The sequence below is a fragment of the Labrus mixtus genome, chromosome 11 (assembly GCF_963584025.1).
Source record: "Labrus mixtus chromosome 11, fLabMix1.1, whole genome shotgun sequence".
NCBI lineage: Eukaryota > Metazoa > Chordata > Actinopteri > Labriformes > Labridae > Labrus > Labrus mixtus.
Window position 1 is genome coordinate 10209476 of NC_083622.1, and position 18957 is coordinate 10228432.

The following is an 18957-nucleotide window of genomic DNA, read 5'->3' on the forward strand; positions in this document are numbered from 1 at the left end:
GCTCTTCAGGGGTCTGGCTGTCACAGTGTGTTTCCTGTTACAACTTCTCTGGTTGCTTCCTCTGCTGTCAGCCCGAACCTCCCGTTATCTATCTATCTGTCTGAAACACGAAAGCTGACACGAGCTGGTGTCGGCTCTGCGAGTGGTTGCACCAGAGCTGGAGCGGATGGCACCTTGGTCAAGTTTAGACGGACAGTGAGGAGATGGAGGAGGTCTGGCAGACATCGCAGTGTGAGATCGCTTCCATGAAAAGTTTTTTAACGACCTGTGATGGAAGCACTGCTTCCCCTGGAGTTGAGCTCTGTGATGTTAGCAGTTGGCTAATGGTGTTTGACAGAGCATGCCTAAACTAATTACAATATTTATTATGAGAAATGTTTTTCTCTTGTGATATAAAAGTCTTTTTTTCTTCCAATTGAAAGTTATATATGGAAAATATTTCTTGAAATCAGTCGGCATCATGACAGTCGTCTATATGTGTAATAACTCCTCATTTGAAAACGTAGTTTTTTGGTATTGTGCTGAAGGAATCAGAGATTCAATGAGTACACGAGAGGAAGAAATCCCAGAAATGCCAAAAACGGACTTTCTTTTGTAAGCCAATCATCTTATTATACTTTCAGACAAGAGCCCAGAGTTAAGTCCTGCTGGTTCCACAGCAGGATTTTAAATGATTTCCACTGGTTGACATTTTGTGAAATTTTCTTTAGAAAAAAAACAAGCACCCTGCAACTCTGACTCTACAGGCAGAAAGAAAGAAAAAGACAGCTTACTTTTGAACAGACCAGGGAGAGGCAGGTTCTAAATATTTCACCTCTGAATATTCCCATCTTAAAGCTTTTTCATAAATACAAGTGCAGCTTTTATAATGGGAATAACATTAAAAGGTTCCTTTTTTTTATGTAATTTAATTCATAAAGTGAAACTTTCATATGTTAATCCTGATGATTACGACTTAAAGTTCATAAAAATCAAAAACTCAAGGATCTAAAAAAATTACAATATTACATAAGCCCAATCAGAAAAAATAAGTATAATACAGAAATGTCGACCCTTAAGTATGTTAATTTATGCACTCAATACTTGGTCGAGGCTCCTTTGGCAAGAATTACTGAATGACTGCGGCGTGGCATGGAGGCACTCAGCCTGTGGCACTGCTGAGGTGTTGTGAAAGCCCTGGTTGCTTTGATGGCGGCCTTCAGCTCGTCTGCATTGTTCGGTCTGGTGGTCTCTCATCTTCCTCTCGACAATACCCCAGATAGATTCTCTTTCTAATTCTATGAGCCGCACCTGTATTCTCAAGGGTACTCAACGTGGAACAACTAGAGTCCTTTTAGCAGTTCTATATATCTGCCAATTAGAGAAACTTTGCTTTAACAAGTCAGTTAGTCCATAACAGATTATTCTATGCTACAGTACCCATTGGCCTCACTGCAAAGACAAAAAAATCTGTCAAGTTTGCAAATCAGATGAAAAGTATAAGCTGTGCTTTTTTATTGTAGTTAAAGATAGCCTGCCGCGTTTTCCTAAAAAATAAAATGTTGACTTATACAAAAGTAATGCTGCTTAGTCATCACTTATGGGCCTCTTATGGGCAGACTGTGTCTGCTGAGACCCTGTCTTCTGTCTGGGTTTACACATTGTTGTTTTTTTCGGTTGACACGAGCTGATGTGTTACCCCGGGCCACTGACAGCTCGCAGGTGAGTTTAGGAGTGGGTACAATTCAGCGATTAGACAGCAGTCTAATGCTGTGTGTTTTCAAATGAACTCAGAAATGCACACATACAGTATAGAGCTTTTTCTGCCATGCCAACTTCAGCTTTTCTGAGTGACGTTTCACCCCTTTTACAGCTCTGTTGCTACTTCCAGTCCTGGCTCAAATTCTGACACAACTTTGTCTTGCCATGACACCTCTATGACATTTACATCGACTGCAAGATGTTATGGAAGTAAAAGCCCCATCTCGAACTGGCAGTGTTAAAGGGACTAGTACCACAGTAGCTCTACACACAACATTTGAAGTTACACTCTTTAGATAAACTAAATGAAATAACTTCAGGTATTGGCTCTATGGGACTTGTGTTTCTCTCTGGGTGTAGTGTCTACATGGAGACTCATCACTTTAAGGTTGCCAGTCATAAACCATCAGTTGTTAGTTTTCCTCTGTTTCCAGCCTTTATGCCGAGCCAATTGTACAAGCATCCGGCTTTATCTCTTTATTTACTCAAATGACATCAATTTTCTCGTCTTACTCTGTAAAAGAAATAGCAGTAAGTACATTTCCCAGAAAGTTTATCTGTTTATAGTGTTCAGCCTTTGACTTTCCATCCAAGAAACAGATATTTTAGCAGAGTTACTCATCATTTCTACTGATGATTCATGCTCATATACGCCTTAGCAATGCTTCAGCTGCCTGGTAAATCACATTGTGTTTAAGCAAAAAACAAAGCTATTTTATTTTAATATTTTGATGCCCATAATAGCTACTTCTATTCTCTCTTTGTTGCTCAATGCTGGCTACATACCAGAGGATTTTTTCTGCTTTAACCCCGTAAACATGTTTTGATATTTATGATTCCAGACTGGGCTGCCTCAGGCCGACTACCCGTAATAGCCAATCAGAAAAAGCAGTCCAGAAAGCGTCACAAACTGGATGTTGCATACTTTAACTCAAACTCACAAAAATGGCAGCAAACATGAACACACATGTGCCCCGAGCCAAGTGGAATATTGAAAACAAAAAACAGCTTGTGAAATTATGGGAACGCCAATCCGCCTCCGATCTCAGTGGAATTAACCTGGACAGATTATGGTCAAATAAATAAATAAAATAAACATGAGTTCCTGTATAATCACTCGTGTGAGACCAGCGGACGACGTCGGTCCTCCATGCTTTTTTTTTTCTTCTGAAGTCAGGTTTGATCATGCGATTTTCTGAAAGATCTCCTGTGTGGAATCGCCACCGTAAAATTGTTACCTGTAGTGTCCCACGTTTTTATAAGCGCTAAAAATTTGAAAAATGTGAAAAATGTCACGTGTGTAGCATCTTGCATTGTCCTACCATGCATACTGACAACTAGAGCGATGCATCATAAGATCAGTGCCTATGGGACAGGCTGACTGCAGCACATCCTCAGACATGGGAATGAATTTGTGCAGGTATTGTAACGATACAAGAGTCTACCTTAAATCTTAGTTTTAAAGCAGATTGCCCGTGTAGCTGCAGAAAGGAGTGTGTGAGAGACGGCTGCAGGGACTCAAAAGAAGAAGAAAAAGAAGCGACACATGAGAACAGAAGGACAGAGGGAACAGGCTGAGGAGAGGAAAAGATTACTACCACAGAGCATCAGGCTGAGCTTCACATCCTTAATGGTAACCATGGAAATAATTATAGTGCAGACAGACAGGCTGTGGTACAAAGAGAGAAAAGGAGAGAGAGGGTGTGAGCGAAGGAGGGAGGGAGAGGAAAAGACAACGGGAGAGGACGAGAGAAAGAGAGCCGTGGGGGGTAAAGTAGCTGAAATGTTTGTTGGAATCCCTGAAGCCTGTCTCTGCAGCCTCGGATGATTGGGAGCTATTTGAAGGTGGCACGAGCGGGGAAGTGGTGGAGGTTGAACCCAAGTAAAACAGTTTTAAAAAACCCCCAAGAAGTAGCTGCGGAGTGCAGCCACACATCTTTAGCCTCATATAAATCTTTTATTTGATATGAAACTGCAGCGGCCTCGCATGAAAGAAAAGCGTGGAGGTTCGTTATTTTTCAGCCAGCTTTATATCTCGCCAGCAATAAAGGGACTGTGGTGCGGTGAGTAAAGCAACTGTACAGATGCCATAAAACAACAGTGGTTAAAAAAGTTGCTTCAAATTTACAGTTGTCATGGAAACTGATCTAAGATACCCTTTACCCCTCTGGAAGTGCTGATTGCTTATTATTGCTGAAAGCCCAATCAATGCTGATGTCCTTACAGCTGAAATTAAAAGTGCTCGATGCTGCTTGTATCATTTATACACTCAGACACGCACCGCACTGAGGTGTGGAATTACACGTTTGGCAGATTTACATAATTGAATGTATTGGCTGGCCGGTTATTATATGGATTTCTGAGCAGTATTTATATAAATTAATGGAGAGGCGTGCGAGCTCATGGGAAATGAGCAGGGGTGGTGCACGGCTTGGATGTAGAAATTATCATACAGAATTTTAATTTTGATTGGTCATGATTTGTGTGAAGTTGTGTGTGTGTGTGTGTGTGTGTGTGTGTGTGTGTGTGTGTGTGTGTGTTTAACAGCATGCACAGGCAGGTGGTACACCGGGGGTATTGTAGATGTACATTGCGAGTAATAACATGCTTGCATGCTTCCCACACATTTGCCCCGGGCTCTGAACTTCACACTGTGCTGTGTGCACGCCAAGAGAAGGTGAAGGAGAAAAGAAAGGGAGTGGGGGGGATGGAGGAGTAAATAGAAAGGGGATGGATGAGTTAAAGTGATGAGGGCTACTTGCAGGGCTTAAAATCCCTCCAGGTCCCAGCAGGAATCCACCAAACCCCACCTCACGTCTCTCTCTCCTCCTCTTCTCTCTCACTCACTCACTCTTACACACTACTGGAAATAGAGAGAGGGAGGGAGGGAGAGAGAGAGAGAGGGAGAGGGAGAGAGAGAGAGATTGAAGCGCAGGGCATCAGTGCACTGCTGCTGCCTCTCCAAACTGTACTGCTGTCCACCTGTGCAGGATTATCTGCGTCCAGGCAGCAGACAGGAGACGCTACACCATCCATCGTTTACCAGGCGGATTACTTAAAGATGAACCGCCGTTTGGTGGGGATGAAACGAGGGACTAAGTTGCCACCATCGCCTCTTTTTTTTTTCCTTCGTGTGCTGCCTGTCAGCCGCTGGCACGCGTTCAGTTTTAGGCATTGCAGTTTTTAGACTACTTTCTGCCGTGGCTTGTTTCTTGGCCACTCCACTTCGTTTTTTTGTCTCTCTCTTCCCACAGTGCTCTGTGGTGTTTGGTGCTTGTCCACACATATCCTCCTGCATTGGAAATTAAAGCTTCCTTTTTGATTACTCCTGCTTGCCCGCTGACTGCCCCGTCGGAGGAGTCCGATCAGGACGAGAAGGCGCAGCGGGGAGCGCAGCGCGTCTTCTCCGCCCGCACATTGGCGCACACGCAGAGAGGCGGAGATATTGCGCACCGCACCACACATGGCGCGGACATGCACGCTCACATGCACGTGCACACGTACGGATGCACATCCAATCACGCAGCTTTCCCCCTCTGCGTGTAGCTTTTGATTGCAGCGAAGCGCCGGTTTCCTCCTGAGTCCAAAGTAGAAACGCGTTTACCTTTCACTCATCCATCCTCGGCAAGTTCATTTTTGACATGCACAAGGCGGACACCCACTAAGGAAAGCACTGCAGAAACATTCCCATCTAAAAGATGAGAGAAATTGGCCTCAGCGGATCTTCCGTCGGTCACCGGAATTGCGAGTGCAGGGTCGGGGCGGAGGGCAGCGGGGAGAGAGGACAGGGAGAGGCCGGGGAGGAGGAGCTCTCAGCCGGACTGCCCGCCGCGGAAGAGCCGGTGCTGCCGGTGCTGAAGAAGCAGGCTGCTGCTGCTGCCGGGGGGAGGCGGGGGGAGGATGAACAGTGCCTCAGTGTGAAATTATAACACTCAGCTGGCTTTGTGAGTGTTTGTTTTTCCGTCGTTGTACCTCTCACTAATTAGTCTGAAGATGCGAGATAACGAACAGTGGCCTACTTAATAACTGTCATCCTGTACTCTTATCAACGTGGCACTTTTGGGTCACCTGAAAGGTAAATTCAGCACAAGTAAAGGCCTGCAGTCGCGAATTTACCTGAGCTGTACCCTTTGGAAGGACATCCTCCCACTTCTAGGCCACTTTACAGCAGTTTAACTTTGTGTCATGGTTGTGTTTTCTTCCTAGCTTGTAGTTGAATAGTCCGAGAATAATCCTCATAATAATAATAATCCTGTAATCTTTGTTTACCGACTTCTAGTGTGTCTGTGGAGCTCAGTAGTGAGTTAATGGTCACCATATTGCACTGAATGGTACTTTTTATGTCTTAAGTATTACAAAGCTATAATAATTCTTTATAGTAGTATATATAGTTTATAGTTTTCTGTGATATTTCTATAGAATTGTACTTTAAATGTATTATACGACCGCTTTAGATATTTTTTTTTATGACATCTTAAGAACTTAAAGAAGAACTTTAAGAAATTCAGTTAGCTTGAAGGAGCCCTGTTTCCAGGTGCCTTGATATTGGAGGCTGGTGATTTATCATTTATTCATATACCTATTTGTCTATGAAATATTTAAAGGTTAGAGATTGGTTTGAGGCCATCATTCATCCATTTGCACATGGAAGTGTTTTGCTGCCTTGGTCTTGTGCGGTGCAATTGATTTCCCTGGCTTTGCTTCAGTCAGAGTCCTCTTTATTCCTGTTTTTTTTTTCTAGGCTAATTTGAGCGCTGACTATCTGAGCAATACGTCTCTGCCCTGGAACGTGAACACGGCCTTATAAACCCTCCAGAAGACGGTCACCTGCCTGTCAGACAGTCAGACAAACACGTGTGTGTCATGACACTTGTTGGCAGGTGCCGTTTGCAGATACACCAACACGCTCGGTTATTTATAGACGTTCGTATCACTGTGTGCTTTTGGAGTATCGATTCGGAACAAGAGCTGATGCTCGCTGGAATGTAACACAAACTACGGAGCTGCTGCAGTTTCACAAACAGAGACTCAGTGGAATACAGGCTGCTGAAGTCAGTGAATGCATCTCCGGTATTAGCTGAAATCAGCTTACTGTGGGGGTCACAAAGACTGCAAACCCAGAGACATTGTCTCTAGAAGTCTGGACACAAAGCACAACAAGCCCCACCTGATCTAGGTAGGACATATTTATCTTCTTCTTTGACTTTTGTTCCATTAAAATCCATATTTGTGTGAGTCTAAATCAATACACATTCTGATGCAAGTGAAAAAAAACCACTGAAAACAAGCATGATTTTGTTGGGTAAAAGAAATGCACACACAACATAACTGCAACTTTGCACAGCCCTGATTTTCTTTTCTGAGTGAGTGTGTAAATTTGACCTAATCCCGACATCAGATTTGACGTAGTCTTTAAGACAAAAAGCAGCCTCAGAGTCAGATATACACTGTGAAATGATCTTCACCTCATTTGCACCCATCTCTTTTGCGATGACATCACTATTTTTTGTGTTGAGCACCAAGCTCATGAGCACAGATAGTGCACCGCTCCCATCTGCTGTTTCATCACATGCAATGTAACAGTCAAGCAAAAGCTCATTTGCATAAATCTGTATCTGTGTTGCTCATCTATACTGGATTTTTCAGTTGATTTTTTTTTTTTCTGAGTGTTGAAGAATCTTTCCCTGCAGCTTAAAGCTCAGCTAGACTTCAAGTACAACATTGCTCTCTCGCTGTATTATCCAAGCAAATAAGATCAGACTGTACTGTATTGTTTACACACTAAAAAATCAAATAATTCCCAACGCAAAACACAAGCTTGATCCAAAATTAGATCCAAGATTTCTTTGAATTAAAGCTGCATCGGGGTATATTTGCAGAGAGGCAGGAAAACACTCCTCTGCCTTCACTTCCAACCGAGGCGAATCAAATCTGCAGACATTTGATTGACACCTGAAAGTAAAATGTTCCTGCAGGAAAGTTTACATCAGACGCCCACGACACATCATTAACATTGCAAGCAAACAGCCGAGAAATAGCACCATCAATCCAACTCGTATTCTGACATTATCTTACTAATTTCTCCAAACAAAGCATGAGAATTTTCCACTTCAAACTAAATGTCAACCTATAAAAACGTTGCCATGACAGATTTAGCATTGTGCAAATGCTCAAAATAAAACAGCAGACTAGTGTCTTGTGGATTTGTTCACATTTAAATCCACTTTTGCCCGTCGAATCATCTCTGAGAAAACAAAGGATTGTCCAGAATATTGGGTAAATTCCAACTTGGCGCCTGCTGCTCATGTCGAGGAGAGAAACTTGTGATCAGCAGTCAAAATGTATCAGGATCTGACTGTTGGCTGCTGCTTCCTTCTCGCTGTGTTTGTAATTATTGGTAGATTTCAGCTACACTAACTCATAGCTCCATTATTTCACAGTATACTTCTGTGGTTTATTTTGCACTTTCAGCTGTTGTGTAACATTCACACTCGAGATCATTGGACTTCTTTATGTAACACTGAATTTATGTCTATTTTGGAATAGTCTTATATGATTCTTTTCAGCCAATCTCTTTTCTTTGCTTTGCATTTTGTACATTTTTCTTTTATTTCATGCAGGAATTTATTTTTAAACCACTGTAGGCTGTTCATCAGCAGCACTAGGGTTTGTAGTATTACATTTCTGTAAAGTTCGGGAGGCTTGTGAGGGACAGGTTTTTCAAAAGAACAGCCTTATGCAGAAACTGAGAATGCGAGCTGAAGCCGTGACCGTACAGCGGACCCGAATCTCAGCTGCTAGCTTCTGTTAGAATCCCTCATCAGGGTTTTTTTTTTAACTCTCCTTGAAAACATAAGTGTGTTTGATTTAAGCTTCACTTATCAGGATTCTATTCTGTTGATTTACAAAATGTCTCTTGCAAATCAGCCTGGACCAGACAGTAGACAAAACATCACACAGCAACCAGTAACAAGATTGTAAGTAAACAGAAGTTACACATAGACTCTATTTTAAGATGGACCGAGAACCAGCCGCCTGGAAGTGAAGCCAAAATATTTAGAGCTCCGCCCACCGATTGGCTGCAGTGTAGGTCAATGACCCCGCCCCTTCCACTATCAAGAACACACATTGAACTTACTGATAAAACATCGAAAGATCCCTCAGATCGGCTCCGTCCACAGCAGAACAGATTCATATGATACTCATTGTTGTAGAAAGAAACATAAACACTCAAACTATAATGACAGAAACCAGGTTTTGGGACTTTTTTTGTTGTCCATCTGTTTTTACAGTCGGGGGTTGATGAGGGAGCAGAAAAGGCATTTTGTACAGAAATCGGAGTGAGTTAGAGGAGTTTAATACAGAATCTGCCACGAGACTAAAGGTTGCAGCTGTTGAAAGTTTGAGGAGTCAGTAGTGAACAGAAATAAGATGGCAGCTCACGTAGTATGGCCGTCTAAAGAAAGATGGTTCAGAACAAATTTCTCGTACAAGATGCAGCAATGTTTCCAAAAAGTGAAACCAGGGATGAATCACAAAGTGGCATGGCACCAGTCCAACTTTTTTTTTTTTTTTAAAGGTTTATTTTTGGGCCTTTATTTGGAGATACAATGGATCGAGTCATAAATTGGAGAGAGAGAGAGAGAGAGGTGAACGGCATGCTGTAAAGGAGACACAGGTTGGATTTGAACCCGGGTCGCCCGCTTGAGGGACTATATAACCTCTGTACATGGGGCACAAAATCTAACCAATAGGCTACCGTCGCCACGAGTCCAACTTTCTTAGTGCAGACGAAGCAGCGTGCATGTAGGGAATATCAACGTAGTCAAATAGTGATAAACAAAGAGGCTTGAATGAGTATTTTCATTTTACACCAAACACAGCATCTGTTTCTATAAGATATCCTTGTTTCTCTTGTTTCACACTTATTATGAAATAAGGTGTGTCCCCGACCAACGATGTACATAGTCGAACCTGATTGTTAAGATTTTGTGTTTTGTTGACTGATTGCTGAATGTCTTTTCTTGTGCCGATAATGGACGTTTCTTGTAGCCAGTGAAATTCTGAACACGTGTATATGATGCTAAAATCACTAACTGGCTGATTTCCTCATGCACACACTAAGGAGATTGATTAAAAAGTATTTTCAGAATTGCATTAACAGTATTAATGAGTTGATAGTTATACCAAGATAGGCTATGAGTCATGATTTTTTTGGAGACAACAGACACATCTATGTAAAATAAGACACTGAGCACCCTGATATAGAATGGGATGTTGAATGAAGCTCTTTCAAACAAATGGTTTGATCTTCGAGTATTTGAGGTAATTTCCTTCTTTTTCCTTCTGAAAAATCAGAGCTTTGTCATACTTATCTGCAACAAAACAAAACAATCACATACAATGGAATTCCCTGAGTTAGACTATAAATACCAATAATTCAAGGCTGAAAAAACAAACTGTATAAAAATCCCAAGTGCTTACAGTGTATTGATACAAGTTCAAACAATCACTGAAAATAACAAAGTAAAACCATGACCACTGCAAGCTCAGCAACACAGTTCTTAGTCATCATAACCTGATTTTGTCCACATCCATTAAATCCACTGAACTTCTCCTCCTGTAACGTTGTGTAAAACCTTCGGTCCTCTCTGTGCTGCTGTCTTTGCCGACATGTCTGAATAACCACAGCCCTCCTCTGTTGAGCCCTGACGTTTATCCCGCGTTTGCCCGGGGCTTATGGTAAATGATGCTTGTTAAAGGCTGCTAAGAATAGAAATAGTGCATTCCCCCTTAGCAGACGTATGGGTTACACAGTAAATCTGAAAGGCTCTGGTTTAAGGCTGGATTTTTATTGGTTGTTTAAAAAGTGATTCTGGTGAAGGTTATCTTCTCTCTGCAACAGAACTTGTTCATTCTGGACATATGCATCAGCAAAGCTCGGCACATTAAGTAATATGGCCCCTCAGCACTTCTATCCTGACATGGCCATCTTGCAGACTCTAAAGATCACATTCATCATTCATGGAAACACACTGTAGCTGTGTGCACACAGTGCATTTCAGAGTTTTGTTCAGAAGGCAGAATAGACTTTGACAGAGAGGTCAGGGTTTGCACAGAGACTCTGCTGCTGCCCTATGAAGGATTGAAACCTTGCACGGTATCTTTAAAATCACAACTCTGTGCCAGCTCTCCTCAACATCCACACACATTTAGCTCCTTCAGACCGGTTAGAACAACCTCTGCAGAGCTCTACCAGCTCAGAGAGAGAGAGAGGGAGAGTGTCCAGATAAGTGTTTGCAAAATAAAAATGTCATCCCCTTTCTCTTTGCATGTAGCTACTGGAGGGAGTGAAACCTCATTCCTTCATCTGCTTGGCTTTAGGTGGTTACATTTAAATGCATAAGATTATGTAACAAGGGGGTCTCAGATGCAGATGCAGCGGCTGCATTGTGCTTTAAACACAGGAGAGAGACTGCCTTGCATTTGTAGTCACAGTTCATGGATCAAAAGCAAACAGGGAGCCGACCAGCGTTCTATCATAACAAAGGCAAACATACAAAAAGCCCTGAGCGTTTCAGCGCTATTAAGACACCCACTCCCTCTCCAGCCTCCATCTCTGGCTCGAGAGCTCCCTCCCTCCCTCCCTCCCTCTCTCCATCCAACTCCCCCATCTTCAGTACAACTCCCCCCTCTCCCTCTTTCTCTCCCTCCCTCTCTTGGTACCCAAATGCATTTCCTCCATTTCACTCTCTTCCTTTTTTTTTCTTCTTCATTTCTCACTCCAGCTCTCTCTTTCTGTTGTTCTGTCTTCACTCCATACAGCCTTGCTCCTGCGCTGTCCCACCTACACGAACACTTACCCACCTCCCCACACACACACACACACACACACACACACACACACACACACACACACACACACACACACACACACACACACACACCAACACACACACACACTGTGTTCCTTTTCTGTTTTTTTAACCAACCTCTCTTACTCATGTGTGTCTACATCCCTCCCTCCCACTCTTTTAACTCTGTCTCTCTCTCTCAGTTCTCTCACAGGGTCTAAGCTGGAAGCGATTGCCACCCACACATTCCCTCTTCAGCTTTCAGCTTGACATCAGATTTACATTCACAATGAGCAAGCGCAGCATTTCACATGTTGCCTAGCACATGGCTACACACACAAACATGTGAACGGATTGCTTGCACACATGCACACATGTTCCAGTAATGTTGCAGTAATCAGCAGGTGAATCTTTTGTGATAGTCAGGACATCAGTTATGGAGCAACAGTTAAAATATATTCTGCTTCCAGCATTTTAGCTCTGAGGATTTCATGCCTTTTTGTTTTTCTGCTGGATTGTAAATTCAATATTTTTGTATTTTTGGCCGTTTTTCGACCGAATAAGCGATTCAAGGATGCAACCTTGTGTGAATATGAAAGTGTTTCATTTTTTAAAACAAAGTGAATAACAAAAAAAAAACTGGTTTTCAAAAGAATAGAGCATGAAAATATATCTTTTATGAAGATTTAACCTTTGTGTCCTCCTGATTTATACAAAAAAATATTCTGAATGGTTTGAAGGGAAAGTTGCAGATTCCTCTAAGCGTTAACTAGACTTCTTGGCAAGATAAGGAGTAGGTAAGAAAATCTACACCTTTTCAGTTTACTGCAGCGTTCCTTCACCGATCTAATCTTTGTGCACATAGTGAGGAGTCTTCATACCTCATACTCTGCACACCAGTATGTTCCTTTTCACTCTTCAATCAATACTGTGGATACGTCCTATAACTGTAATATGTTGTCATTGTGTAGCTTGCACTGAGACTTATACAGCAGACATTAGGGGTCATGTCTTGCCTCTCAAGACCCGTCGGCCGTCCCATTACTCCCCTCGTCCAACAAGAAGAACTTCTCGGTGTGAGGGGCAAGTGTGAACACGGAACTTTGGAAATGTCTGGGTCCGACACTCCTGTGTGAAAGAGGCTTAAATAACGAATTGTTACCTTTCATAAAGCAACACAGCCCTTAAGGTCATTTTTATGCTAAGCTAAGCCACTTTCCTCCTTGCACATGTTGGATCTTAAATTGTTGGTTAGCTAAATATGAAATATGAAGCCAGAAACAGGAATGCTTCAGATCTTTTCTTTTAACCCTCACCAAGTGAGAAAATGAGTTCACGTCAATGGTGTCAAACTATTACTCCAACATGAGATGTGTATTTGGATTAGGAATCAGGCGTATGTAACTGCTTGGTCACATTCTTTACTTGATATTTAAACTTCATATTCAAACAGATACAGCCCCCCCCCCCCCCCCCCGTACTCCTCTGGGAGATCTTTTGGTCTGAAGAAGACCGAGAACATGACTCCACGACTTCCAAATAAAAAAAAAACTGATACCAGAATCTAGAGCATTGGTAGCCTGAGGGAAAATTGGTCTCAAATAGAGGGAGTAATCTGTAGTGCTCTCATGGTGAAGCTCCTTTCTTCACGAGTGAGGCAGAGGTCAGAGTGCAGCGCTCCAACGCTTTTGGCTGCTAATTAGAAATAACGCAGACAGTTAGGGTGATATTCCTAAATTTGACAAAAAGTGGACAGGAATTTAATAGAATTCAAACTGTCTGCTTTGAAGCATTTGAATCCCTCTCCTGTTAAAAAAGTTTCAGCTGGTTGTAAAAAGTAGTCGTGAACAGATCATAGTTGATCAGTCAGGTCCATCAGATCCCGCCGCCCACGGTGACCACCGTATGGAATCTGCAGATTGATGGATAATAAATCAGCATGGTGTGAAATAAATGTACTGCTGCTGAATCCGTGTGCGGGGTCTCAGTGAAAAGAAGGCTGTGTTTAAGGAATGTGTGTAGGCGCCATGGAGATCCTCTGTGCAAACAGGAGGACAAATCAGTCTTTGAAAAGATGTTTTTCTGCAAGATTTTCATGGACATTCACAAAGCAACAGGTCCTTAAAGGTTGATATTACAGAGTGTATGAATACTTCATTAAGTGCACTCTCATATGTCTGTTTTTATCATGCAGATAGCGGCTGGTGGTCGTGAGTGATTTGTTATGTTATCCTGCAGCCTACTGAAGTCTGTAGCTGTAAATTTAGCCAAACAAACTCAGATATACAGCGCTGTGATTGGTCCAAAAAAAACTGTACATACAGTTACAGTCCCTCCATGCACACTCGCTGTTTGTGTAACTCATACAACAAACCATGCAGGATCAGTCTGTGCACATGTGTTACAGAACAAATTTCTGTTATGTCTTTGCAATTGTTGATGCACCCGGGGGAAATGAGTTCTGTTACTGAAATGATTCAGCTTCTGATATTCTACCGTCTGTTTTTATGAGATTTAAAAAAAACACTTTCTAAGTAAGAGGAGTTCAGATCTATCTAATTGTTGGTAATATCATTGTTATTGGGATTATAGAAATGTTTATAAAGTGAAGAAAATTGAGTTCACATTTTCGCAATGAAATACAAAAATATACGCATCCAAACTGTCTTCAGTGTGCAAGGTGTCTGTGCGTAACGTTGTGTTTTTTCCTGATTACAGATCCAAAAAATGCATCCAAAAAAAACGGACTCAGTGTGCATAGGCCTTAAATGTCACAGAGAATTTGTACACCTGGTTAAAATATTGCACAATAAATAAAGCCCACTTTTCAAACAGCAGTGAGATAAACATCCCATGTTTACTCCAGCTGGATATTCAGCCGTCTTTGTTGTGACAGTAATTTGACAGGTGAGGTTTATTTCTCCACATTTGGCTGGACACTTTTCTCCCTTTTTTTTTTTCTTCTTCATAATAGATTGAAATCTTAATTGGCATGCAGCTGGCTGTCTTTCCAAAAGCCGGAGTAACATTCCAGCACAGCGAGAGTCACAATAAGAACAATGTTATTTCTGCACACGGATGATTTATTAACCTGCTAAATATAAGAGACAAGCACGTCTACCTGCAGCCTGACCCCAGATGCACTGAATCACAACTCCAGTGTGACATGATGAGGCCTTTTTGTTTTTTCATGTCTTGCCTTTCATGCCTTTACATCATCTGGCAATAAAAGTTACATAATTAAATTTCAAAAGAAGTGCAACAAGCGAGTGGAAACAAATGCCTTCGCACTTTGAGTCAGCACATCATGTCAGTCATCAGCAGTGACTCCAGAGCTAATGAAGCTTTAAAATGATTGACTGAGAGTGTTTGCGGCTGATTTAACACCTTTCTTTTCTCTGCTAGTGTGTGTGTGTGTGTGTGTGTGTGTCAAAGTAGTGTACAACAGACCGATGTGTGCACAAATACTTGAGCACCGTCTCCCGTTAGAGTTTCGTTGTAAAGTATATTTGAAACTGAAATGTAAGGCACTTCAGTGGGGGAAAGAAGAAAAAAGAAGAGACGTAACCATGGCAACGGAACACGGAGCCTGTGTTGGGATCAGAAAGAGAGCGAGGAATAGATTTAAATGGACCGATCGAGACTTTTCGTTGCAGACCTTTTGTTAACACTTTAATAAAAGGGAAAAAGCTTAATGGATTTTGATTCATTTAGACGAGGAGGCAGAGGGTTTGACAAAAGGAACAACGAGCGCGCCGTTTCTACAGAGTTTTCGATGTCTTTTTTTCTCAACCCCGCTGACTCCACCCACCTCAAACCGCCTCATATAAAGACTGAGCGTACAGATGATTTTATACATATGCTCACGCCCACTCCTCTCCCTCTCTGTGCATGCAAAGTGTACAAAGAAGCAGGTACGGCTCATTATGTTTAAGGAGGGAATTTTGCTCTCCATTCAAGTTGAAGCGCATCATTTTCCAAAATATGTGATGTGCTCACGGCGCCTGCTTTTACAGAATAACAGTTAATGCAGCATGTGGAACGAATGCAGGTGGATGTTCAAAGGCAATCCAAACCCGGGTTACTGCTTTAAAATGGGTTCAAATCCTGTTTGAGGCTTTTTGCAAGTGGACTCTGTACTATAGTATGAAGGCAAAAAGTGAAAATACTCTTTAAAGTGAACAGGAGCTGACTTAATGTTCAAGTTTAGACTTCAACAAACAGCGTATCCTAAATCCTGAGTCAAGAGAGGAAGAGTTTAAAGGAGGATTTCTCCAAGTTTGGTCGACAATAACGGAAGCAAAACTAAAATAATCAGAAACAGAAACAAAACAGAACAAACTAAGCAAACAAAAACAGAAGTAAGAAATATGAGTAAAAAATGCTGAATATTTAATTCATACATAGAGGACAAATAAATGTTTTGAAGAGGGTAATCCCATTTTTCTCAGGCATAAAAATGCACTCCGTCCCTAAAACTTAAAGGGCCAAGTTGCAATGTATTAAAACATTGTTACAATTATGACCATGAATTTCCCCACGAAGCATATTGAGGATGTGAAGGACAATTTTACCCCTTCAATGTTCACTAATCATATCCACATCAAGAGCAAGGGGCATGCTGCAAGAAAGCCAGAGACACCCGAGCCCTTCCAGAGAGGAGGCGTGGTCAGACACAGCTCATTTATATTTAAAGCTACAGACACAGAAACAGCCTGTTCTGAGCAGGGCTGAAATAGAGGGGTTTATAGACATGATCAAATACAGGATCAGAGTGGATTTAGAACAAGACACTTCACACACATGTTTTGGGGAGCTCTGAGACTTATTTACACTGGTTGAAAACAAGTTTAATATGTGATCTTTAAAGTTCCTGTGAGGAACTCTCAGGTTTTATTGATTTTGGCACCACCTGTGGACAAAGCAGGGAGATTAATCTTGTGGCTGACCTTGTCTTGTACATGTATCCTGCTTTATTTTAAATGTCTAAAATGCAACTTTGAATCAATACTAGTCATGGAAAATAAAACGTCTGTTTCTGCAGCGTGCTGTTAATCTGACGCCCACCACAAACTCCTCACAGGAGCCTTCAGTATCTGTAAATCAAGACGCGTTGGCTAAACACTTTTCTCATCCTTGTGTAGGATATGGACTTTGACTTTGGAATAGTTCATCTGTCATGTTTTCCTTTTCCCTAGATCAGATCCTAAACCGAACACTTTAGATATGACTTGAAGTTATAGGATGTGTTTTGAAATGTTCTCAGGACCCAGACAGACACAAGCTATCAGAGCACAGTGGAACTCTGTTTGATGTTTTGGTGATTGAAGCTGCTTTCTTTCTGGATTATAATTTAGCTGAAAAGCAGGTGAAAACATTGCAGTGCGAGTTTGCATCCAGTCCATCTGTGAAAAAAAGAAGTTTTCATACAGGCTCAGATTGTGACATTGATGGGAGGACCGGGTGTTGAAGGCAAGGCTGAAAAAAATTCCAGGTTAGTAGATGAGAGTAGAAGGGCACTAAAAGCGTGCAAACCTCCACCAAGGCCAGCGGTGTATTCTTCTGTGCAGCAACTACAACAACTCTGCATACATGTTCAATACTAAAAGAAATCCACATGGATATATCTTTGCTTGTTTGTGGACAAAATGTAATGTTTGTTTTTTCATTGCCAACACTTCAACCTTCCACCAAGCATCATTAAAATCAGACGTTTAAATCTTTTTATAATTCAGCTTTCAAACAGACAGACAAAGGGCACTGAACACAAAAAAACTTCTTTTTTTTAAACCCCTCTCAAACAGTTGAAAATTAGCCTGCTGGCTAACACTGGCACATTTACAGAAATGTTGATTAATGTGCACTGTCCTTTAAATAAATAAATGAAACAGTTCCTGGTGAATTTGAATGACTAAAGAACCTCCATTAAGGCTGTTCAATATTTGTTTGATGATTGTAAAGTGTGAAAGGGGCTTTCTGTTTGGAACACATCCGGTTTTCTGGACCATTAACCTCCAGGAAACGGTTGGATTTGAGGTCTGCGTTGTACAGCTTTAAACTAAAATTACATTAAAACTGCATTACAAGTCTGCACGGTGCAGTGGTTAGCGCTGTTGCCTTACAGCGAGAGGGTTCCTGGTTCGAATCCCCGTCTGACAGGAACCTTTATATGTGGAGGTTGCATGCAGGCGTGTTACTCCGGCTTCTTCCCAGAGTCCAAAGTCATGCTCGTCAGGTTAACTGGTGAATCTAAATTGCCTGTTGGTTGGTGTGAATGTGAGTGTGGCTGGTTGTCTGTCTATATGTCAGCCTTGTGGTTGACTGACAAACAGTCCAGTGTGTAACCCCGCCTCTTGCCCAATGACTGCTGGGATCAGTATAGATATAATAGGTGGATGTATTTTCACATTATAATCCCTCTACAATTTTTTAGCCATCTAATGAAGTTCAGTCTGACCTTCATTTGAAGAGTTTCTGGATTCAGCTTGTTTACATCCATTAATAAAAAAAGTTGAATCTATTTCTTCTCCTCAGTTGCGCTTGTTAATAAATTATTCCCTTAAACTGAATTAAAAGTATTTAAATTTAAACTCTACCGACGTGAGTTTTCTCCAGAGCTTCCAACTAAATCATCGGTGGATAAATGTTAAATTTTCCAAATATTGCATGAACTCATTGAAGAGATAAAAAAAAAAAAAAAAAAAAAAAAGCTAGATTTCTAAATAACGTTTGTGTTGATCTCCTGAAACTTTGAATTTCTCTTCATCTTATTCCCTGGCCTGAGTTTACACTATTCCAATAAACACTCCAATAACTTTGGATTAACCTCATTTTCTTTTTTATATTCTCTTTGTTATTGAAGGGTTTTGAAATAATGACAGAATCAGGCAAAGAGAAAAAACCCCATCAGGATATCCCAAACTTTGCCAAACCAATGACCCAGATATAGCATTAACCTCAGCGGGGACCCCCTCTTGCAAAATTTGTTAAATTCCTTGGACATTACGATGGAAAAAAATATCAACCTTCAGACCAAGAACACATTTAGTCACGTCACTGCAACTCTAACTGAATATGTTAAAGCCATACGTTATGTGTACTGGCTCATAATGACGAGTTTTTGATGCCAAAGTAGCTGTCTGTGGTTTGGGAGCTCAGTCATGTTCAGGCTTCCTGTTGGTCTTTTCTTTAAGTAATGTTTCCATATAACGAGGAGGCAGGTAGATATTTTTCAGTGGAGCATCAGTTTTCTGATACAGCAGTGTTACTCATACCGGCTGCTCGATTCTGATTGGCTGGAGTGGTGTGTAATTAATAACATCTAAAAAAAAACAGATTACAATCTGATGTGATCCTTTATATG

At 41.5% G+C, this 18957-nt stretch overlaps 1 protein-coding gene across 10 annotated transcripts in view; it reads left to right on the forward strand.

Moving 5' to 3' along the window:
• The window catches only part of syngap1b (synaptic Ras GTPase activating protein 1b), a 181138-nt gene that overhangs the window by 96353 nt on the left and 65828 nt on the right, over positions 1-18957 (forward strand). Inside the window, exon 1 of one of the 10 annotated variants that reach the window (XM_061049938.1) lies at positions 4685-6916. The exons of the other annotated variants lie outside the window; for them this stretch is intronic. The gene's annotated coding sequence lies outside the window, so the exon portion shown is untranslated. Of the gene's footprint in view, positions 1-4684; positions 6917-18957 lie in introns of those variants that run through there. 10 annotated transcript variants of the gene reach the window in all.